The sequence below is a fragment of the Tamandua tetradactyla genome, chromosome 2 (genome assembly GCF_023851605.1).
Source record: "Tamandua tetradactyla isolate mTamTet1 chromosome 2, mTamTet1.pri, whole genome shotgun sequence".
NCBI lineage: Eukaryota > Metazoa > Chordata > Mammalia > Pilosa > Myrmecophagidae > Tamandua > Tamandua tetradactyla.
In genome coordinates, this window is record NC_135328.1 from 25,921,678 (window position 1) to 25,945,146 (window position 23,469).

General features: G+C 43.1%; 1 protein-coding gene across 7 annotated transcripts in view; it reads left to right on the forward strand.

Moving 5' to 3' along the window:
* ZNF462 (zinc finger protein 462) overlaps positions 1-23,469 on the forward strand; it is a 158,030-nt gene that overhangs the window by 21,441 nt on the left and 113,120 nt on the right. For 2 of the 7 annotated variants that reach the window (XR_013167946.1, XM_077141117.1), the window contains exon 1: positions 4,228-5,031. The exons of 1 other annotated variant lie outside the window; for it this stretch is intronic. The gene's annotated coding sequence lies outside the window, so the exon portion shown is untranslated. Of the gene's footprint in view, positions 1-1,798; positions 1,905-4,227; positions 5,032-6,860; positions 7,800-23,469 lie in introns of those variants that run through there. 4 more of the 7 variants (XM_077141124.1, XM_077141147.1, XM_077141155.1 and 1 more) reach the window with 4 other exon arrangements.

Sequence of the window (23,469 nt, forward strand, 5' to 3'; positions counted from 1 at the left end):
CTGTAACCATTGAGACAGAAACTGCTTGCCAGTCTGTCTACCTTCTTGATCTTTGAATGTTCATAATGATCAAATTTGCAGTTTTCAAAAAAACTTTTTGAAGACCAGCTTATAATAGATGTCAAGAATTCAATATAGATAATCAGCTGTGAAAATACAAATTTAAACTCCCACAGTGTAAAGACTATGTTGAATTGCATCTAGAAGGAGTTTAATATAAGCTGAGAAATACCATTCAATTTTAGAGGTGTACAACACTATGGTCAAATATTTAAGGTTGTAATAATTAAGACTTTTGAAAAAGCCATACTTTCTATTCATTTACTTTGTTTAGCTGAAATCATCAGCTTGAACAGTTTTCCAGCTGGGATTTAGAATGTGGTGCTATCAACTGGATTTTTAAAAAAATTTTCATGAAGCAGATTTTTCCTTTTTTATATGATAGAACATAAATATTGGGGGAAAATGACATCAGAACATCTATACCCTCTTGTGTCCAGTGAAATCCTTTCAAACGTAGTGTCTGGACCAACTCTTCATTCTTTCTATGATTCCTTCCTTCGGGGTTGATACAATCCCCCTTTCTCTCATCAACACTTAACTTTGAGAGATTTAGGTGCCTTCCTTTCCTAAGGCTTTAAAAACCAAAATGATTTATAGACTATCCCTATCCTGCCAGAGCTGGCCAAATAAGTGCATCATATTTGCATGGGTCACTCTGATTATAGGACTACACTATTTCTTGAGCTAAAATTGCAAAATTTATTATTCTATTAATGCTCATAAAGTCATTCTTTTGATGAGCCATAATTTCCCTTTATGAGGAGTCTGCATGCCAGTCACCCATGAGAAGGGAGAAGAAAGTCCAGACTTCCAACATATTCATATTCCCTGGAATATTAATAAAGTCTTGAAATCCCATATGACCCTGGGGGATAATGGCATAGGGTACAGTAACAAACGGTAAATTTAAAGGAGTTAACATGTTCCCCTGAGACTCCCCTCACATTGTTGGCTGTGTACAAAACGTGAGCTTTCCCATTTTAATTAAAAAATTTAAAAATTAACCCTCCTGGTGGAGAAGGTAACTCACCAACTAGGACAATTATTATCTTTGTGAATATTCTTAAGGAATGAACTGGCAGGAGGTGTGAACTCTTTCTTGTTTATCTTAATGGTCTGCTAATGGCAAAGCATAATTACAGTTAGTTAAGTGTCAAGTTTATTCAGGTTTCCACTAAAACCTTCAACCCCGGCGCTTTCCTGGACTGGCCCAGCTTTTACTTACCCAATTGCTTTCCTATCATTTGAAAGAAAACTGCCTCAGATAAAAACAAACGGGCAAGCAAACAAAAAGCTACCTCCCCACCCTCCCCCCACACCCGCCCATGTCTAATGTCTTGCAATTATTTTGATAGGATAGTTAAGGCGCCGTGACTGTTCTAAGAAGTAGAAGAAATTTTGTGGGTGGCATTAATAATTGAAATTTTAGCCTTCCCACATTCAAAACAGCAGGGCTATGCGGGAGTTTTGCAATAGTTTGCTTCACAGTTTTGGGAACTCAATTTGTTTCCAAACCAGAAGACCAGGTGTCACTTCTGAAGATCATCCTGGGTGGATTGGGGCTGGAAACTTAGCCATTGTACCTTCCCCCAACGCGCCCACACCAGAAGCCGAAAGCCACCTATGCTCTCCATCGGTTCTCTGCGGATCTCCTGGCCGCCTTTGTCCCTTCTAGACGTGGAGGCTTGGAAAGGAGGTCTGGTTTCCAAGGATTGGAGCGTTTGAAGGGCGGGGCCATCTCCAAGTCCATCTCCCCTTTTTGTCCTCTTCTCTTGGGACGGGAGGGTGGAGCCAGGTCCCCCCACCGCCGGCTCGGGAGCTCTCAATCTCGGTCGCTCGAGGTGAGTGTGGAGGGGCGACAGCCCGTTTAATTGTAGCGCAGGTTAATTTCTGGAGTTCACCGCAGTCGGTGCGCCGGCCGCTTCCCCGGTCTTTGCCAAGTGGGTTTATGAGGTCTGGGCGTGTTGGGGCGCGCTCACGTTTCTCGCGAAAGGCTCCTCCCCAGGGCTCATTCCCCGACTGCGGGAAGCCCTTTGGTGCTCCAGGAGCTTTGGGTTTCCTCTGACCTCGTCGCTCCTTCCTCCCTCCGCACCGCCGGGTTCTCCACGCCCCTGCCCCCGGGGAAGGGCGGCCCCCATTTTAAGACTTCCGACCCAAGCCAACCCCGAAGGTGTCTTCACGTCGATGAAGATTTTATTGCAGCCTCAAAACCCTGCAGTAATAGGAGCTTTCTACCTGAAATACGATTGTTATTTTCCCGGTGCAGAGCATGACAGAAAAAAGTCAGCTTTTTATTAAAGACAAAGAGGTAAATTATCCGCCGGGGCACTGAAGGGACGGCGGAGACCTGGCGCGCCGGCTCGCGTTGCCACGAGGAATTTATGGGGGAGCTGCGGCCGGCGCTCAGGCACCCCTGGGGTCCCGGGAGGAGGAGCTCGGGGGCAGAAGGACATCCCCGGGTCCCTCCAGGCATCTGGAAGGGGGAGTCCTCCCAGTTCTGCGCAAAGGCAGGATCATTTCAGCCCGGAGCAGTCTCGCCGTCTTCCTCTCTCCTTTCTTCTTTCTCTTTTCTTTCTTTGACTCCCGTTTCCCATTCGCCGCTGTCCCTTCTCCTCCTTGTTCTCCTCTCCCTACTTTCTTCCCTTCCCTCTCCTCGCCGTTCCTCTCCCTCCCCCTCCTTTCTTCGCCACCGCACGCGTTGAGTGTCATTTATTTATTTATTTATCACCCCGCCATCAACACCCTTTTAGGGCTCCCAAGCTTTTCAATGTGAGTGGGAGGAGAAAAAGGGCAGGAAGTGTTGACTGGAAGGGGGGGGGGGGGTGAAATCATGCCCCAGGGTGAGAGATTCTGCCCAGGAACAGACCATTGGGAAAATCTTGGAAAATGAGGATTTAGATCTGTTTATAAAACCCCGCTATCCGATGGGAACCAACTCAGCGCGCGTCCTCTCCGCCCCTTTATTGTATGGATTTATGGGTATATAGCTTTAGGGAATGTTGCTTGGGGATGGGGGGGGAGGCGCGTATTAAAGAGGATCCTCAACTCCGCGCCTTCTCCACCGGATGCGCGCTCCCCAATGCAAAGGAATCCAGCAACATCCCCCAATTCAGACGCGGACAAAAGAAACTTTAATTAAGGTCTCTGCCCCGCGCGCTGCGTGTTTCTCCCTCCCGAGGCTGTGGATACCCAAGTCGAGGATCTTTGAAATACAACTGGTATAAACGACCCATGCCCTTGAACTTCAAATGCTCCTGATGTGCTATATTGACTTTTTTTTTTTTTTTGGACACGGTACCCCATCTCCCTCAGCCCCCCAACCCCCGGCCCCATATAAAATTAAAGCCTTAGGAGACATCCGACCTGGTGAGAGAGAAGACACCCCACTCCTTTGTATAAGAGATAGTTCTGAACGATTTGGGGAAAATTACACTAAATAAAAATTCAAGGTGTGAAAGCTTCATCTTGGCTCGCTTGTCTTCAACACCATGACACCTTATCATTAGGAGCGCTGATTGTTACTTTCCGAAGCTTTAGATGATCAGCCAGAAAGTGCAAACAACGCGGGGCTGGAGGGTGTAAAGTTATTTAAGTAAGCTTCTTTTTTTTTTCGGTGTGCCGTCAAAACATTTCACAAGTTGGGAAAAGAAAGTGGTAGTTCCGAAGCTCGAAATTGATGGGCTCTTTCCCTCCCCCACTCCCCCCTTTCCATATCAGAAAAGAAATAAGACGCACAATGAGCCTTTATTTCGGGGGAGAAGACTTCAAAATACGTGCCAGTAATGGACAATTTGAGCTTTTCACTGGAGATACTCACACCGCAAACTGGAAAGGGATTAAAAAGCCCCACGTGGTTGATCTGGGTTTAGACTTGCAACCTCCAGTTCCCGGTGTATGTTCTTTGCAAAGATTGGCCTCTAGATGGATGCGCGCGAGGGACCCGCCGGAGCCGGGGCTCGGCGCCTCGCACAGGGCTGAGGGTGGGAGCGCTATGAGCGGCGGGCAGGGTCCTCACCGGGGGCTGCCTCAGCCGGCCGCCCTGACCCGGAGCCTCCGGGACGCGAGCGCACACGCTTCGGCCCCGCCGCCGGGCTTCGCGCACCGCCTTCTCCGCAGGTCTTTATTCATCTCATCTCCCTCTTCCCCTTCTCCTCCTCCTCTGCCTCCTTCTCCTCCTCTTCCTCCTCCTCCTCCTCCACCACCTCCTCCTCCTCCGCCGCCGCCGCCGCCGCCACCTCCTCCTCTTGCATCTCACTGGCCTGGCTCCGTGTTGCTCCGAGTGACAAAGACAATGTCCCAGCCTTAACTTTGCAACCACCTTGCCTCCTTCTGGGGTTCAGCGCGGGGGGTGGGGGGGACAGCAGCCGCAGCCTCAGCATCTTCTCTTGCTTCTTCTTCTGCTCTTCTCCAGCTCTTGGATAATTCCTCCTTTTTTCTCCTCAGCTCTTTCCTCATTCTTTCTTTTTTTTTTTTTTTTCCCTCCCCTCCTGCACGTTGTTGTTGTTATTAGAAAGGCTTCGCGCACCCCCTGGTGCTCCGGCGTTTCGTGTGGCAGGAGAAGATTGTCTTCCTTCTCTCTTTCTGTCTTGCTTTCTCTCTCCCTCTGGTTGCTCATTATTCAGAGAGAGACACAGAGGGAGGGAGAGAGAGAGGGAGAGGGAGGAGAGAAGAGAGAAGAGGAGAGAGGGGAGAGAGAGAGAGGGAGAGGGAGAGGGAGGGAGGGAGAGAGAGGGAGAGGGAGAGAGAGACGGATATCTCAGGTCATCTGCAGCTGCAGCGAGTCTGAGGAGCCGAGGAAGGCAGGGAAGATGGCGATCCTCCATTGCTGAGACCCGGCAGAAGCACATGAGACTCCCAAACAACTTCCACAACAATAACGCGAGCAGGAAGAGGAGAAAGAGAAAGAGGATAAGGAGGCGGTGGGGCCGGAGAACCCGAAACACCTCCCGGCGCCGGGACGCTTCTTCCGTAAGTTCCTTCAATTCACCGCCTCGGCGGGGTGGTCCGAGTGCCCCGGGAGCAGAGCGCCGGGCGCTGGAGGCACAAACGCGCTCATTCATTCGGCCCAGGAGGGTTGGGGAGCTGGGAGGAGAGGAAGTCCCCTGCCTGGACTGGCTGTAGGAAGAGGAGCAGAAGCAAGAGAAGAGGAGGAGGAGGGGGAGGAGGGAGAGCGGGAGGGGAGGAGGAAGAGGAGGAGGAGAAGCGAGGGAGGAAGAGGAGGAGGAGAAGGTGGTGGTGGTGGCAGTGGAGGTGGCTGTGCTTTTCCTGCTGGCTGCTCCTTCTGCGGGGGGGCCGGGGTGGGGAGCGGAGCGCGGCGGCTTAATTAATTTCGTGTAGTCCTATGAAGAGAAGAGAAAATGAAAGATGAGTGAGAAGGGAGCTGGAGGCTCATCAGGACGGATGCTCTGAGTGTGGGGACAGGAGTAGGGACAGAGAGGAGGGCGGGGGGCGCGGAGCCGAGAGCCAGAGGGAGCAAGCGAGGGGCAGAGGAGGGAGCGCTCCGAGTGGCCCCGACCTGAGCGGACTGACCTCTTTCTTTCTCTGTCCCTCTCCTCCTATCACCCCCCCCCCCGTCTGCCTGTCCCCCGCCCGATGGCAAAGCCGTGCGGATTGGCACCCCCCTCTTCCTCAGGTATTTGGCTCTCTCGCTCTCTCTCGCTCCCCGAAGTTGGGATGCGGGGCCGGGATGTGTCGGGGGCGGCTGCTGCAGCTGCTGGTGCTGCTGGTGAGGAGAGAGGCGGGGAGCGGGGGGCGCGGGCCGGCTGGGGGGGACGCAGGTTCAGGAGGTTGCTGAGGAGCTGTCTCCAGGCTGAGGCTTCAGAAGCGTCTGGTGGAGGAGGACAACGGTTTTCTGGAGAGGAGAAGCCATTACACACGCTCGGCTCTCCTCTGAGGAAGAGAGAAAGGAAGGCAGGGGCCTGGGGGGCGCCTCACTCCTGGTGCGGTTCCCAGGGGTCTGCCCTCCATCCCGGCACGAGGGGAAGCAGCAGCCGCCCCCCTCCCCCCCCCCATCGGAGCAGCCCCTCTCTTTCCCTTTCTTTATCTCCCTGTCCTCCATTTGCAAGCTGTCTGCTTTGGTTCCAGTCCAGACTCCAAAACACAAAGCTCCTTCTCACGTTCAGGCTCCAGGCTTTTTCACCATTCCTGAAGGAACCCTCATTTTCTTTTCATTGTAGCTTCCAACCTACAGAGAAGGGAGGGCGGCTGCCTGGAGTTCCTTTTATATTCCTCCCCTACCAAAAAAAAAGTTTCATTTTTAAGCACGCTTCTGGGATGGAGAAAGACCAACCAGTTGGGGCTTTCTCCCAGGGCTCCCGGGGGCTGTGTCTGAGTGTCTGTGTTTGCTGTTTGGTTTGCTTTGGTTTTGTTTCTGGTGGTGGCTTGCAGGTTTTTTGGAGGAAGTGACTAGTTTGGTTGAGAGCTGGGAACTGAGTCAGGTAAGCCGTGTCATGTTGTAACTCCACCAGAAAATGGAGGAGAGCAGGTTTCCAGGAGACAAAGCTGAGATGAGAAGTGTTTATAAAATTATGGATGTCTCCATTTTGAAGCCCTGCTGGTGATGGCTGGAGGAGGAGGCTTGCCTGCCTACTCCTTCTCCCTTGCCAGAGGGAAATCTTGTGGTGGCTCCTCACTATCTCTCCATTATGCAAGGAAATGAGGGGCTTTTAAGGCTTGCTCAGATTTTTCTCCTACTAAAGGGATGCTTTCACAAGTTAGGGAGGCATTTGTTTCCATTTTAAAGTAAACTTTTGGAATCCCCCCCCCCCCCCCTTTTGAGTGGACCTGAAGGGTTTTGACTCCCTTCAGGAAAGAGAAGGCAAAACCTTAAACATTTCTACTGAGGTCTTCATACAACTGTAAACTGTTCCAGGTCTCCTGAAAGTCACCAGGAAATGTTATTTCCTCATTGTGAAGATGGTGGTGGCTGTAAACTGAGATTTTGAGGTTCTGGGCTCGGTTATCATCATGTTTTGGATGCATAGCAAGACTTGATTGTCTGATTTGGGTTGATTTCTACAAACAAACAAATCCTGCAAGATCTCAGAGGAACTCCAGGACTGACTGACACCAGTTTCTTGAGGGAGGTTCTACATTTCTCTACAGATTGTTCCATTTGTCTGTTAGGTCTTCTTTTAGTTCCTTTGTTTCCCCTTTCCCTTCCATTCTGCTATTTTTTTTTTCCTTCAGTGTGCTCAAGTACTGTAAGTCTTCAGAAATATCAGTACATCTTCTTAACAATGTCACTATGGAAACAAATTTTTAAAATACAGTGTCTGTCAAGAAAACCTTGTGTCCGGGTATCTTCACCTTTTTTCGTGGGGAGTCATTTATTAGTCTTGTAGGAAGACATTTTGTGAGGACGATTTGAAAAAGGACCCAGTCCTACCCCTGTCCACACACATTGATTGGAGCCCTTTCAGATTAGTTCTAGAAAGTGAATGCAGTTGACCCAAGTAAAGAACTGAATCCTGAAATGCTTCAGAAATTTATAAAAGCCAACCATGAAGATGTTGATTTTCCATTAGGTAAGGTAGCCATCTTGAGAAAGAGGGAAGATGTTGGAAGAATTTTAGATGGACAACTGAAGATAGGTGAGGAGGGCTCCACGGTGGAATGAAAACTTGGAGGAGATTCAAAACCAATTAATATATTCTAAGGAGGCTGATTGGATCTTGTTTTCAACTAAGGAGAAATATAGAAAGGTACCAGCTTCAAGAGAAATAAGGAACACATTGGTGAGCGACTTTTACCAGCTTTTTTTCTTCCTTTGCTTTTTCATTACGTATCAGATTTGTGTGTGTGTGTATAAAGTCCCTTATGTCTACAGTATTTTTTGTATATATTGGTGTTTTAGATTCCAGATGTAATTATATTCTGTTGAGTAGCTGGGGTAGCAGTGTCACTCAGTAAATGCACAATGCTATATGTGACAACACCACAGTTTTCAATCCAAACTGTTGTGTCATTAATTGAAGGGTATTGTTCTTTTGAGGGGTGTGAAAAAAGAGAGGAAATACATGGTTCTTTAGCTGATAATTGTCCATGGTCAATGAAGTAAAACCTTGCTTGTGCAGACGAAGATGTATGGTTTTCAAGGTTTCCAGTTGATGTGTATGCTCATTTAAAAATGTTTCCGTTCAGATCTCTGCTCCTTTATTTAAAACCTAGGCCTCTCCAGGAGCACTTATAAAAATCTTACTTAGAATCACATCAGTCTTTATGCATTTTTTTTTTTTAGATTTGTTCTCTTTTGATACTATTGCTTTTATTGATAAATGGAATGTCCTCAATATTATATTTAAATTTGCTAATGCAGATATTGGGTGTTAGATGTTCAAACTCAGAATTTCAAATGCAATGGAATAAAGTTATTTGGGCAAGTAATTACCAGATAATTTTATGTCTGATTAACTATCTATGTTTATGTAAATATAAGTACATTATACGTTTATCTTAAAACAAACTTCCATGAAATTTTTGTTGTTGCTGTTAATATCTAGACAACTAGTTAATTTACTGGTTTCAGTGGGAATGAAAATCTGAAAGACTGGTTGTCAGGCCAGGAGTTTGACTCGCCACATTTTTTCACTTTCTGACCAAATGTTTTGATGTCTTTATAGACATTTTTAGAACTGAGCTTTTCTGGAGGGAAAAAAATAAGGTGTCTAAGGAGGCAGTTTGGAGTTTGAGAATATGTTCTTACTGATTGCCTAAGCGGTCCATGCATTTTCAATGTCCTTTCATCCAAATAGGAGGCATCATAATATTTTAAAGACAGGGTTTCTTGACTTTCTCTAGATATGCACATTTGAAGTGGCAAAGTATTTTGAATTAACCGTAATGGGAGAAATAAGAAGAGTGTCAAACTGAATATTCTCACGTGAAGTCTAAGCGCAGACATCCTTTTTGTTTTTGAGATACCAGGTTGATGAGGCTCGTTATGCAAATTTTTGCCATCAAAGAGAGATCATTCTGGAGAAATATATGTACATTGTGAGCATGCAGTCCTAAAAAGATTCCTATTGCCCCTTTGTATTCTATAATATTTCTCAGATTCGATTCATGTCTATCTAATTCATTGACCACATTCCCTGAGGACTTGTTTTTCTCCCCATTCTTTGGAGTAACAGACAACTTTTAGAGAAAAAAAACAGCCCAACTATATATGTATTCTTCCTAATGAGTCTTCCCGAAGATAGTAGGGGAAAAAAATCCAACCTACTAATGGACTTTAGAGTACTTGTGGCCAGTTTTCCTGAAAGAAAGGAATGATAAAGTTGCCTTGGAAAGAGTCCTGTTTTCTGTTTAATAGGGTCTAGACTAGCTTCTGTGATGTTAAGATTTCTTGCTTAAGATGTCCCTGGTTTTCTTCTTTGTGCTGTGTACCTTAATCAAGATTTAAATTCACTGCATCATGGAACAGAGAATTGACAAAGCTGTATTGAATATTTCATCTTGATGACTGGACACCAGAGATGCTATTTCACAATGCCATAGTCACAAATGTGGGAAGAAAATATATAAATAATGAACTCACGACTGCAAAGGATGTGACATGAGTGTATAATCGGATGAATGATGTGTGGAGATTAAGAAAATTAGAACAGGGGAAAGTATTTCCAGGGTGTAGCACTGAAATCAGATGAACTAAAAAAAAATCATCCTGTGTGTGTGCGCGTGTGTGCTGCAAAAGAAAGTTTCTTGTGAGGTTTACGTACTTATGAAGTTGATGGGTTTGAGAGGAACATTAGCTTGGTGTTGGTGACCTATTAATTGATTTTGAGAAAACAGAAAGAAGAGATAATACTAGAAGAAAATTCCGTTCCTTGTGTGATATGCCAAGACATCTGGCAGATGTTATGTTGGGCCCTAAGGAATGGACAGTTTAATTTTAGCACTAGCAAGGAAATGGGAAGTTCTAAGCTCTTTTAATAGCACAGTCTTAGTTTGGGGAAGGTTGCTTAAAAAATAAGAAAGAGAGGAAAAGAAAGGCATTTATTGTAATATGGCAGAACTCTAGAGAGCAGGAAGTTTAAGCTGAAAGTTTGGAGTGATGGTCAAAAATATTAATTCCCAAGTAGAAATGAAAATAAAACCCATTTTAAATTGACATCTATGGACACCTTAATATTAGGAATTTAATATTCATCAGGAAGAACTTCCAGTTAAGAAACTAGTTGCTCGGTAGAGTTGGGTGTCTTAGGGAGATGGTTTGTTTCATTCTCCTACCCACCCACCCATCCTAACACCCCTTCCCATTTTACTGAAACAGAAACTGGCACAGAGACGTGAAATGACTTGTACAAGGGCAGAAAGTTCAGTTGTAACAAAGCCAGGCCTAGAACTCAGGTCTGCTGACTCCCAGCCCAGTGCCCTTTCCACTACTGCACAACATTTGATTATTGCTGGTTGTGAAACACCAACTGTCCTCTCCAGAGTATCAGGCTCTCTGAGAAGCTCTGTAAGCATTGCCTAGTGGGGCAGGTCTCTTGATTTTTCTTCGTTGAATTTAGTACGTTGAAGAAACCAGTGCTGAGCCTGGTTTCATTGATAGAAGAGTCTCCAGAGGCCGATTTTGTTCATGTGACTTATACTCAACTTTCAGCTACTTGGGGATTGTAGCTGGGCTTTTCTTTAGTTTAAAATTTTCTGCTTTGCTCTGCTCTCTAACTCTGTCTTCCAGGGCTGGGGAATCCTTTTCAAATGCCCTTCTTTGGAAGTTTGTCTGGGTCTATTGCAACTACAAAAGTGCCCACAGTTGGACTCTGAGGATCTGTTTTGCAACATGGTATGGATTTAAATTGGCTTCTTTCAGAGATGCCATTTTGTAATCCTGATGAATGGCTGAGAGAGTGAAATCCAGACTGAAACAATGATTGATGATTTTCCAGTGTTCCAGACTCATCCAAAAATGTGCCTGCTGCTTATCTTCCTAGAGTCAATTTCTGTCTTAAAGACCAAGGACTAGCAATTTCCCACTCCCCAACATATATAAAGTCATCCTTAAAATGACTTTTTAACAACACATGCAACATTGAACCGTGAGCAATGGTACAGTACTCTAGAAAGAGTGTCCTGGGTTTCCATTTCTGGCTCCTTTTGGACAAGTGAAAGTAATTTTGTAAAGGAAGAGTGATGTTTGGAAGTTTCCACATTTTCTAAGCTTTTTCCAAACTCAAGCATAAATTCTTAATCCAGGAGGCAGTCTCAAGAAGGTAGTGTTGGATGTGGACCTCTGGCAGAAACACAGTTAACGCTGTAAACAGTTGAACCTCAGTGTGGCACTCCTCCAAATGAGTTGACTGTCGAAAATAAAATGTTCCAGAAGAACTGGGAGAACAGGAAAGAAGTTAAAACAGCATGGTTTGCATGCCAGTACTGAAGGAAGAGAAAAAAAGTTGGGGGTGGGGGTGGGGGGGGTTAAGGAATTGGAAAGAAGAGAAGATAATCAAAAGTTGAACTGTCTCCTAGATTTGTAAGACCCAGGAGAAGAAGTTTCCAAATGAGGGAAACTGGATTTTTATGAATTTAAGTTGTTTTTGCAGTTTGCTAGGAAGCGCTTTTGGATCTTTTGTCTCTTTGAGCTTTGTATATGGAGAACTGTGCACACTGATAAATGGAAATTTATTGGGAAAGCTTTGTATCTACAGTTTTGGCTTTGGAAATTATATTAGAGAATTTACATTGTGTCTAAGATCTCCTGTCCTTATTGATTGAAGCATACATGATTTTTTTTGGATGTGTGGTTTCAACACAAAGGTGATTTTGGGGGGCTTGGGAAGACAAGAGGATACTGTTGGTGTGGTGTGAGAGGGTGTGAGTTTTGTGATCCTCAGATACATTGTCTTTTACTTCTGGTGAGCAGATTATTTGGTGTCTTCAAAGCAGTCTTCCCTAATTCCTAGTTGGAGACATTTTTCTTGAGTTATTCTTGTAGAGAAGCTTCTTTTTGTGCCAGGTCATGGATGTTTTGGTATTGATTTCCTTGCTTTCATGTGTTTGCTTGTTGAGTTCACTGCTTGTTGCTTCTGGATATTAATACAATGTTTCTGCTCTGCCTGTTCTCATCTTACCCCAACTTCACTCAAAGAGTAGAGCTTGCTCTTGGGGGTGAAGGAAAGGTTGGGAGGTACTTATCTGTTCAATAAATAAATACTTGAAGATGATGAGGACTGTTTAATTCAGGGAGGTATTTCCCGGGCTTTCGAGTGGCCTTTTAACAAAAGACTATGCAAAGGAAAGTTGGGGAAAATTCTAATAGGAACCCATGAATCCTGAATAAAATGTTTTGGGATCACTTAGTTAGGAAATGAAGCATTTGTCCAAGGTGAATAAGCAAAGACTTACCTTTGGATTCAGATTGGTTTGCGCACAAAAGGAGCTGGAGGCCCAGGCGAGACAACTGTGTCAGAAGTAATTAAGCCCAGGATTTGTGAAGAGGCTTATCCGCCACAGAGCTCAGCTGGGGAAAGCCAAACTTGTTCCCTAAGCCCTTGTCTGGCCAGTTGAGCCAGAACACAAGCTAAGGCCTTCAAATTTTGGAATTCTTCTCTTTCCTGTTCAGACTTAAGAAGGTAAAGCTATTATTCTTCAGTTTTGCTCATATCATTTGAGTGCTTCTTTCTTGAGCTGGTAAATGCCAGAGCCATGGGGTTGGAAGCTGATTTCCTCTGAGTGAGCCTTCTTCCTGTTAATATGGCAAAATGTGCCTATAGCATTGTACTTATTACTCAGAAAATAATTGTACAGTGGCACAATGTGGGATACATGAAAGATGTTTGCTGTACAAAGGTTCCAGTACTCACCTGCAGATTAAGAAATGGGTTTCTAAACCATCTCATTTCTATTGCTAATGAAAAGCCTTGGAAGGGACCTGTGAATTAGAGCTCCAGCTGCTATCATGGTAGGGGAAGTTAGGCCTTGAAAGGATATGCGGATTAGCCCGTCAGAAAAGCAAACAGTAGCATCAGCACAAGTAGAAAATAGACAGGGTTGTTAAGCTAACAGAAAAGTAGGCTAAAGCATTGCTGTAATTATGTGGTGGAAATTTGCTGGGAAGGGGAGGCTGTTTGGATGGGAGAAGGAAAAGAAGGAGAAGAGAGGCAGGGGAAGGATTGATAAGTCAAAACAGAAGAGGTTTGTCCACTGGGAAGAGCCTAAAGGAAGAAAAAAGGCATTGCTTTTACGAAAACAATAAAGCAAGTGGGAAAAGACCGTGTAATTTGGTACCAGTTGCTTGTGAAATATGAAGACCTGTGCTCAGGCCCACTTTCTTTGGTCAGTCCCTATTGTGAAAAACAGAGTTGGGCTTGGAAAACAATTTATGTGACTTTGGGGTTACAGATGTAGTCCCTCTGATAAAGGATACATGGAAACTTGAGGGAACTGGTTAAATAGGCCTAGGTGGAGATTTTCCTGGAAAATGAGTGAAGTAGAGAATAGGGCACAGTAGAAAAGAGCTGCATTATTAATGGGCAGAAAATGTGATAGTCCTCTCTAAAGTTATCATAGAGCTTCTCTACCTACGCTCTGGGCTTTAGAAGAAATGAAGAACAAAGACATGCCTATTGCAAAGGGGAAAGAAATGGACCATGACTACTACCTCGTGTCCAGTTGGGGATTAAGCCGTTTGCTAGACCCCAGTGTCACAGGCTGGTCTGTCAATACAGTTGTGGCATTTTCAAATCCAAAATAAGGCCATTGTGGTCCAGAATGTTTAGTCATTCTAATCCCTCATTACATCATCCTTCCTGTGTTGTGACCAATAGAGCATCAGTCATTCAACTCAGATTGTCAGGGACCTGATCCCGGGGTCCTTTATTTGGGATAAAATTTGTACAGTGAGTTATAGACTGAAGATGGCCAAAGAGAGTTACCAGTAGGGATCATATAAAGTTTTCCATAACTAATCACCTAGAATCTTTTCTCTTTGGTGGTTTTCATCTTAAGTGGACTTCTCTGAAGACTGTTAATTAGTATTTAGTAACTACAACTGGAAAAGGAATCTGCATGGAAGAAACCATTGCCATTTGAAAAGTCGAGGTTCAGCTGCAAGAACTTTGCTGTTCATTGAATATAGTCCACTCTAATATTGGGTGAGAATGCCATCTATAAGGAGAATAAATGTGATTGCTTCATCTGAATATTCTGCAGACTCCTATTGAGTGGGAATACCACATGGACCTTCAACAAAATGCTATTTTCCCTCTGGAGTGACTCATAGTGAATATTAATGCTAGGTAATATTGGTTTAACATTCATATGAACCAGGGAAGGTGCACATGGATGAGGAAACTGAGATTTAGGGAAGTAATTGATCCAAGGTCATGGGGCTTCAAAGTGAGGGAGCCAGAATTCACAGGCTGGGGAACTATCTCCAAAGAAGTGGCTTTCAGCTGGGGGATCTGGCCTTGGTTATGATTTTGTATGCTAATAGCTCATGTTCTTGATAGTTTATCTCTTCCAATTACTTTTGTCAGTTGTGTATCCTGGTGTTCTGGAAGGAAATCTGAACATAATGGAAAGTTAATTGTTATATATTCATTGATATGAGATACAACTTATTCTAATAGCTTGACAAAGTAAGTGTAACTAAAGAGCATCCTCTTTTTGTTCTGAATTATAGAGGGAATAGGCAGAAAAAAGCAGGAGACTATGTAGGGGGCACTTTACAGAGAGTAAATATTTTTAGATTGTACCGTATCGAGCTCAGTAGTGTTAAGTACTTATAAACAGATTTTTTAAAAAGAGCAGCCGCCTATTATGGCAGAAAGATTCGCTGTGGACTTTTTTCTCTCATTTTTATTTTTTTTAAGTAGTAAAGGTGTCTTACTCCTTTCTTTCTTAGGGCTCCCTTTTACAGTCTCAGTGTCCTATATTGGCCTGGACAAATTTTTTTCAAAAGCTACATAGATATGTTTGAAAATTAGTTCCATTATCTAATGGTCATTTTAGGAAAATGGTACAAATGCTCCTAAAAGTGTGGGTGACAATGCCCTCTGCCCCCCCCCCCCCCCTTTGTGAGCGTCATGGGCTGTGTTTAGATTATGGGGACATGATGAATGTTCTGGTTTCATTTGCCTCTCCCTGAAACATCATGGTACAGTAAGGAAGCTCCTGTTCATGGATGACCACAGATGTCCTTAATAGAGTAACAAGCTGTGCTAAAGGGGATGGAACAGGTCCAAGTATCCCTAAGATATCCAGGACACTAGCTTTTCTGTAAGACAGGCGGTTGGACATTAATTGCTAAGTAGACTCTTCAGCCCCAAGCAACTGGTGATGGTTTTAGAAAATCTTTGCTTTGCTTTGGATCTGTTCAGTTGATCTCCTGTTGCCAGACGGACCCATATCTAAACCACTTTCAGAGGACACACAAGTGTCCAATTCATAATCCAGAGAAGGCCCACGTCGTCTTGTTACCCATTATCCACATCATTATCTACCAAACTTTTTGAAACCACTCTTTTCTTAAATAAAGGTCTTTAAATGGGAAAAAGGCTCAGGAAAATAACTAGATAGCTGAAGTGATAAAACCGAACAGTACCAAAATGTGGTTCTTGGGGCAGAATTGCTAATTCAGAGCAATAGAGACTCTACCCACTAGTAGAGAAACCTACCCAGGCTGTCCTCAGGAATGCTTTGCCAAAAACACGAGACAATTGAGTCAACGTGTCTTTGTGGGTACAGTGACATTCAACTGGAAATAGGATGTTAAATTTCCAGCCAAAGATGCAAGGTAGAAGAGGGAGCATATCCAAGGAGGTAAATGTATAAAGTTTATATATGCAAGCCTGGCAAAGGAATCATCAGTTATCCTGAAAAGAAACATCAGTCCCTTACATCTTCAAAGACAGATTCCATTATAATATGAAAAAGCAGAATGCGTAAATCACATAATAGAGCATGTTTAAGAAAACAGAATTGTATCCTTTTACTTGGGGGAAGTTCCTGTCATTTGCTACATCTTCTCCCTTGGTTTTGCCTCCAGTTAGTAGTTTTGGGGGACTGAGAAGTGTAGTGGTGTTGAAGGACAGATGTCAGCTGTCCCTGAAATTCATCCCCACCCCTTGGCTTCAGAGTGCCTCACCCGTTCTTTTTCTGACCAGTGACTGTAGCTTGTTAATAATGAATGAACATCACCTATAGGTCCTGAAATTAGCAAGTGTTAAATGTTATGTGATTATTAGGGGAAAAAAACAAGATAATCTAGTCAGTGGGCTTAATTAGGTTGTGATTGCCCAATTGCTGCTTTGTGATAATTATATTCATAACCCCGTTTCTAGACATCAACTACAATTATCAAAATTGACCCCAGCACAGGTAAGTGCTACCAGCTTCTAAATGGTGAATTTCTGATGCTACCAATGTGTTTCTGCCTGTCCTTTTCCCCCCTCCTGAAATCTTTCCATCTTCTTTTTTCCATCATAGTAGAAAGGTCCGTGGCGATACTACTTGGTCTGTGACCATGCACGTATAGTACAGCTTGCGTTGGTGTCTAGAGAAAAGAAAATCCTTAATTAAATCTTTAAGAGGCAAATATTACTGAAAAGTGTTCATAAATCAGGAAATAAGACTCTTCAAGCATAAAAAATCTAAAATTGACTAGTCTGTTTTTCTCCTTAGCACATAGACCTGTTCAGTAGATTTGATGTGGTTTGTTTCAGTAGACCTGTTACTTTATAAGACATAGTCTTAAAAAGAAAAAGAGGGCCATCTGTGTTTAAGATGTAAAGACCGTGTCAACATAGTCATTAAGGCTCAAGGAACATAAAACTAGGACTTTTAACTTTATATTATTATCAACTGCTTTCCCTCAAATTCAGGAAATTTGCTGCCATTGTATTCTAGTGTAGAAAGAACTTGTCATTGCAGGGGACATTGTTTACTGTCTTTCTCCCAAAGGAAGGCAATGATTTCTAGGAAATACAAACAGTAACCTGTATCAGCAATGGGTTTCTCAGTGTGACACCCAGAATCACTGGGCCAGATTGTCACTTGGCAGTTTTCTCTTTCCGACATGCAATTATATAGGCATATATATAGATATATAACTTCTGTGGGAGAAGACCCTTACTTTTTGGTGAAAAATCAGAAACAAAATTTTCTTAGGATTTCTGGGTGAAAATTCATTCACTTCTCTATGCAGGGGTCTCCACTAAGAAGGTGGTGTGTAGTAGATGGAACGTTTTATAATGTTTGGGGCCTCATGAGCACAAATTGAAATCTGCCTCTGTTTCTTCCTAGCTGTGTGACCTTGAATAAGTCACTTAGCTACTCTGTTCCACAATTTCCTATCCAATAAAATGGGGCTAATAATATGAATTTGTAGAGCTGACATGAGGATTAAATAATATTATTTGCATACGGGTTCTGGTTCATGGTAAGCACGGATAGAGAAACCAGGGTAACAGTCCTCTCCCAGAGCTTTGCCATATTCATCTGTGGTCAGTAGGTTAACTGTTTTGTCCTTGGCTTTAAACTCATTTTTGAAATCCTGCCTGTTTAATTTTGAGTCACTTTGCTTTGACTGATGATGCGCTTGTGAATTCACAGTAGACATTTCTAGATGGTGAACCTCTGGTCTGTTTAATTGCTCATGCAGCAGCACTACATTCCTCTGTTTGTGCACACAGGAATTTGTAAACTAGAATGCCATGTCCTCTTGGAAAAGTGCTTTTACATGGTAACAAAACCTAACCCAACCTTGTAGAATCTTCCCTGGAGTAATGTAAGGGAGCAAATTAGAGTATAACGGTGAGGTTCTTTGAGCTTATGGGAAGAAAGCTTATCAGGGAGAAAGGACTTTTCCTCTTGTTTGGTATCATTCAGGTAAAAGTGATTTATCTAAGAAAAGTGTTCTTGCTGCAATGAACACACTGACTCTTCTGTTTTATGTGAATAATGATGGGTGCCCCTTTGTTGCTTCACACATATGGACTGCTCCAAGCTGCTTTGAGGACTAACTGTCCCATAGACTTACCTAAAAATGCTTCTCTGTGCAAATGTTTATTTTACTAGCCCACATCTCCTTGATCTTACAGAAGTACTGAAATATCAGAGGCTTTAAGATCTCAGGGGTAAGGAGACTAATTTTAGAGTGTCTTAAGGGTAGATGGTATTTCAAAATGTGGAATGGTGTTGGTAGGGCCTACCAAGACTTACCTAACCTTGTTTGCTCCTGCCAAAAGAACTTTCATTGGTGGGTCTCATTGGTGGCAGTGATTGTGGCAATGGTTTTGTCGGTGGCAAAGATGAACCTGGAAAACAGTTGTTTGGTCATACATAGGGTGATTTTTTTTCACCTTTACAAGCAAGTTACCTGTGTATATTACTTTTTTTTTATTTTTTACATTTTGAAAATTTCCAGAGAGACAAAGGTATTGATGGAATTTTTTTTTTATTATAAAGAAGAACTTATAGCTATTGCTTTGAAAATTTGTCCAGATATTAGAGGAAGAGGGAACGAGACCATGCACTTATTTATGAGTGCTAAGATCTCTAGGAGTTTCACAAATGAGAGACTTTTGGTCTCGAAGGATTTGAGATTTAGCTGCAGGTGTGGTACAGGATGTCTTCAATACAGTGAGAAATATGGGGTGGGAGCAAAACTGAAACCAAAACTTCCTAGGAAACCTGAAAGGGGTAGAAACCATTTTTCCCCATTTCCTGGAGAATTAAGTGAGAGGTATATTTGGGAATGCCACCTTCACATATGCTCAGTTCTTTACAAGTTGTAGAACTGATTTTATCTAATGATGACAAAGTCATAGAAAAGTGACAGGCTTTGAACTGGAACCTCTACCTAACACTTACTTCCTACCTCTGTGAACTAAAGCCAAGCTCCTCATTTGCTCCTAGCCTCCAATTTCATATCCTTAAAATGGAATCTCCTCTCTCTTGAAGGTTAAAAGGCGTAATGAATGTAAAGCACCCAACACCTTGCCAGGTGCCCAACAAATAGCCTCCTCTATCGTTCATTTGCAATGATGAATTAGTAGCCTCTCAGTGCTTCTGGTGTAGATGGCCTTCCCCCTTGCTCTTCATGTGCAGTTTGGTTTTGCAGGCCTAGTTAGCTGCTGAGGGGTGATGATAGAGTTGGGAAGAATATAGTGTGTTCACTATCGTAAGACGTGTTTTATGGAAAGTTGTTATATTTAAGACATATGGGTCCATTCATTTATTCATCCATTCATTAAACATTCATGGAGTGCTTTCTGAGTACCAGGCATGCCTGCAGTGCACCTTGGTGGTCAAACCCCAGGGATATGTGATTTCCCTATCAGAATTGTGTTGGGCTCTTTGTTTTGGTAATTGGAGTGATTATGATGGAGATAGGTGTCCTGGGCAAACATTAAAATAGCCTAGATCCAGAGGATGGTGAACTGTGGCTTAAGACAGTGGAAAGTGGAAGCCTGTTTAGATGCAAGCATTTCTGTGTCTTTGTGTGTATATATTTACAATATAATTTGCTAACCGTGTAGTTGATGCCGCTGTGGTATGTAATCTGGCAAATCATTTAAATATTTACTCCAAAATATCTTGTTCTCTGTTGGTGTGAAGTGGAATTTCCAGTTATTTTTAGGTCATTTTCATCTTAGCAACCCTGTTGGAGATGAACCAGACATACTGCTGTAAACTGTCCCCACATTTTGATAGAATTTAATAAAGTAAAGTTTAATGGTTTGATCCCAAGAGGCTAACAGACCATCTGGTTAGCAGAAGGTTAGGCCAAAGAGTGCATCACCGCTGAGAGGGCCACAAACCAGCGCCCACCCCACCCCCTTGCACTGGTAACATGTCCAGTTGCTGAAGGCATGAAACATTGAAATGGTGCTTTCAGGTCTGCCGAGCCAGCAGTTCTGTTACCACCGCTGTGACGCAGGAGATAATTCAGCTGGGCAAGCGGCAGCTTGGGGGTGGATCTACAGTCCAGGATGTGTAGTGTCAACATGAAGGATTGGAGCTGGCAGAAGGAAGGGAAGCAGTCATTTCATGCCAGTGCAGGAAGCCTAGAGAGATGCTCCCCCACCCACCCACCCCCGCCCCTTGCATCTTGTCCTCTTCTGTAGCTTTCACATTATGTGTTAAATGATTACCTTGTGCATGGTCCATGGCAAAACTTCAGCTGATTTTCTGCCTCTTTTGGAACCTGTCAGCATAAACAGTGAACCACATTCCGCACACATGTAGGGCGGGCAAAGGGAAAGAGTTTGCAGCACAGACTGGGAGGAGGAGGAAGGGCTTCGTTAAGCAGAAGCATCTTTGTGCTTGAGATGGAATTCCATTGTATATTCCTTTGTGCTCTGAAGGAGAGACTGGCCATCCGTTCAAAGGCTGCAATCATCTTGGAACATTGTGCTGCAGCTGTAGTCGGTAGAAGGCTGCAGAATGGTTCCAGTAATTCTGCAGAAGCTTAGCAATTACAAAATTGCTATGTAACTGGAGAAAGCCATCAGGATTGTCTAGTTCTCCTAGACAGAAAGCTTCTTTTGAGAGGTAGATTGTTTTCCCTTTTTAAATCTGAAAGCTGGTGAGGAAGTACATCCAGCCACCGGGCTGAAACCTGGTCCAGTCACTGGAATAAGAGGGGATGAAATTCACAAGGACACTTGGCTGAACATTCAGCGGACTTCACAAGGCTGTGTTAAAGGGAGAGAGAGAATAACTCACTCAGTCTTGGAATAATGGATTCTTATGTCAGTTGACCACGATAGTTGATTTCTTTGTAATATCTTAGACCATGCTCTGTATGCCTTCAAGCATGAAGTATTCCAGCGCTTCCCCAGGAATGGAGTCACTTGAGTTGATTTGATGACCAAGAGTCCTCTCAGTTTCTGCTGCCTGCTCAGGAGGATTTTTTCAGCTTCTCTTAAATGAATACTTGGCCCGGATGCTGATCAGGGGAGCCCTGCAATATCTGCCTAGCATCAGATGGTCCTAAATGCAGAAATCCTCTAGCTGTCAGCCCAAGGGGCAGGGCCTCAGCAGCCCAGGAGCTGGAGCAGACCTCACAGTGCAGGGATGAATTCCTTCTTTCAGCTAACTCACCACTTGTTTTCCATAGCCTGGAAAACTTTGAGATGGTGTTGGTTTCATGTAGGCCACGGAATGAGAAGCCCGGTTCCACTGCATCAGATACAGGATGGTCATCTAAAATTAGCCACATCTATCTAAATCAAGTGTGGATTTTGTGTTTGTGCTATGTAGCTCAAAATTTCAGCCTTCTTGCTTTTCTATTGTCATCTTTTTTTTTTTTTTTTTGGAGCTATTAGAGTAGAAAGGGTGGTTGGGTGGGTACATTTTTATTAATGGAATAAAGTTGGGTCTTTCATAAGTTCACACTGGTCTATATTTCTCTTATTTAAATGATATAATCAGAGCTTCAGCATAAGGAAAAATATAACGTTGTTCCTTTGAGAACGAAAAAGGAATGGCCAGCAAGCATTGTGAGAACCTGGGATTGGGTCCACAGACTCCAAGACCTTTTACCTTTAGACTTTGCTTTCCTCTGTACCTTCTAGGTTTAACTATGAGGTTGACTGATGCCCCTCATTTCTTTAAGAATCTTGATTCCTATGAAACAATGTTGGCAAGTTTTCAAGGAATCAGCCTGTCTTCAGCACCAAGCTTTTGTTTTGTGGCAATCTGCAGGGGTATAGGATCACCCATGGTGACCTCTCCTGCGTCATTATAGGCAGGCCTTGGCATGTTCCAGCAGATGAGGAAGGACAAGGGCAATTGGCAGGAGGACCCGCTGTGTTCATGATACTTCGTATCTTAGAAACTGGCCTGACCTTGTTCCATCATCAGTGTTTGGGCACTCCGAGAAACACTAGACCATCTTCCAATGGTCCTGGAGATTATGTTGGCATCTGTATCCATTCCTGCTAGGGCTGAACACTTGAATCTAGCACAAAAGCCACATATAAGGGAACCCCTTGCCATCAGTGTTGGTTGACAGTGAGGGCCTTCATATTCAGTAGAATGATTATAGGCCTCAAAACCATTTAAAAGCTGTGTGACCTTGAATGAGTGGTTTAATCTCTGATCCTTAATTTCTTTATCTGGAAAAAAAAATTTCCTACATAAGGTTCTTATGGGGCATAAATGAAATCATGACTCTCTGACATATAGTGGGTACTTAAAAATACTATTTCCCTGTCATCCCATCCTTTTTATAAAACACTTATAGGGAGAGCAAGGTTAAAGATGACAAATCTTAATATACTTAAGCTTCATATAAAATACCCTATAGAGGACTGCTTGAAGCTTGCACTGGTTGGACTAATAAATATTTAGCTTCTGGGCCTTAGAGACTGAATAGTATCTCTTTTATTATATGGTAAGTTTTAAAAGCCAGTGTGTTCCTCTATGAAATATTACTCCAAAATCTGGTAAAGGTAAGAATGTCACTTTAACCTCTGTTTGCACTATCTCAAACATTCTGTAATAGATTATTTATTAAATTCCTTAGATGAAGTCCTGTTTTTGTTTTTTTTTTTGTTATGACCATTGTTACACAACTAGTTTCTTTTTTAAAAAAAAAATCTGAAAATTTCCAAGAATAACACAGATTTGTGATGTTTGGTTATCCAGAATCCAAAAGACTTAACATGTTTAATAACTCTTAAATCCTCTTTTCTTTGACCTCTAGCCCAATGTGCCATACCTTATGTTGGTGCTTAATGAAGCCTTGTTGACTGTTTTCAGGGGAAAAGACCTCAGTTAGTTAAAATTTATCCAAATCAATGTTGAAGGCCTACCACTGGGTTTTCTCATGATCAGTGCAGTGACTGAACAGAGCTAGACTAGAAGCTACAGAAAGGTAGGACCAGGGTCTCCCTTACTGTATCCCTGGGGCCTTGTACAGTACCTCGGACATAGTACAGATTCAATAAGTATGTGTTTAGTCAGTAAACCAGATACTTGTTCCCTAAATACACCTAGCTAAAACAAAACAGTATCTCTTTGTTTATCCTAGGTAATGATTGCTACTTCAAATACTACTAGACATAGAACATTCAACTTTAGTGAGTACAGATTTGGTCTTGAAATTCTAACTTGAAGAATGAGGGTTAATACAAGTTCCTAATTGAGGGGAACTGTCCAACTACTCAATCTCTATTAAATATAGTTTGAAAGTAAGAACATCTAGCTTGCAGTCTGGGTGAAAGAAGTCAAGGATAGTTTGGTTTGTACGTATTTTGTTCCCATTCCTTATTTTTCTTTGTCTCCAAGAATACATTAAGGTGACAATTTACTTGTAAGATCCTGAGTGCATTATAAAGTCACATATTGCTGAAATGAGTCTATGGTGGTGGAGAAAAATTCAAATGAAACATTGAAAGGGAAACATTCCAACTCAGGAACAGTCAAAATATTCATTACCATCAGTTCTGGAAG